The sequence below is a fragment of the Colobus angolensis genome, unplaced genomic scaffold (genome assembly GCF_000951035.1).
Source record: "Colobus angolensis palliatus isolate OR3802 unplaced genomic scaffold, Cang.pa_1.0 Scaffold817, whole genome shotgun sequence".
In the NCBI taxonomy this organism is placed as follows: domain Eukaryota; kingdom Metazoa; phylum Chordata; class Mammalia; order Primates; family Cercopithecidae; genus Colobus; species Colobus angolensis.
In genome coordinates this window covers 89,246-89,987 of record NW_012122010.1, presented here as the reverse complement: position 1 = coordinate 89,987, position 742 = coordinate 89,246, and positions in this window count along the sequence as shown.

The following is a 742-nucleotide window of genomic DNA, read 5'->3' as shown; positions in this document are numbered from 1 at the left end:
GAAGAATGCAACAAAATTCTAATTGCTGAAACTATACAGGGACCTTGGGAATGTCCCAAGTCAGGGAAATTGGGTCAGGTCACTGAAAAGGAATTTAAAAAATAGCCTTTTTCTCAGGGAGAAGAGTGTGTGTATGAGACATACAGTACGCAACTAGAAATATTAAGTCTAAGGAGAATGTTGCACAGCCGTGGCAGTTGAGAAGTAAAGACAGCAGTTGATGAAGACTGGAAAAATCTAGAGTTCGAGGTCTGTATAAAGGTCCGCTAGAACTTTTTTTTGTTGTTCGTTTGAGACAAGATTTTAACTCTTGTCACCCAGGCTGGAGTGCAGTGGCATGATCTCAGCTCACTGCAACTGCCACCTCCTGGGTTCAAATGATTCTCCAGCCTCAGTCTCCTGAGTTGTTGGGATTACAGGCACGCGCCACCCCAACATTCTAATTTTTTGTATTTTTAGTAGAGACGGGGTTTCACCACGATGGCCAGACTGTTCTTGAATTCCTGACCTCAAGTGATCTGTCTGCCTTGGCCTCCCAAAGTGCTGAGATTACTGGCATGAGCCACTGTGCCCGGCAGTCAGCTAGAACTTTCTAGTCAAAATTGCAAGCCCCGCCGGGCGCGGTGGCTCAAGCCTGTAATCCCAGCACTTGGGGAGGCCGAGACAGGCGGATCACGAGGTCAGGAGATCAAGACCATCCTGGCTAACACGGTGAAACCCCGTCTCCACTAAAAAATACAAA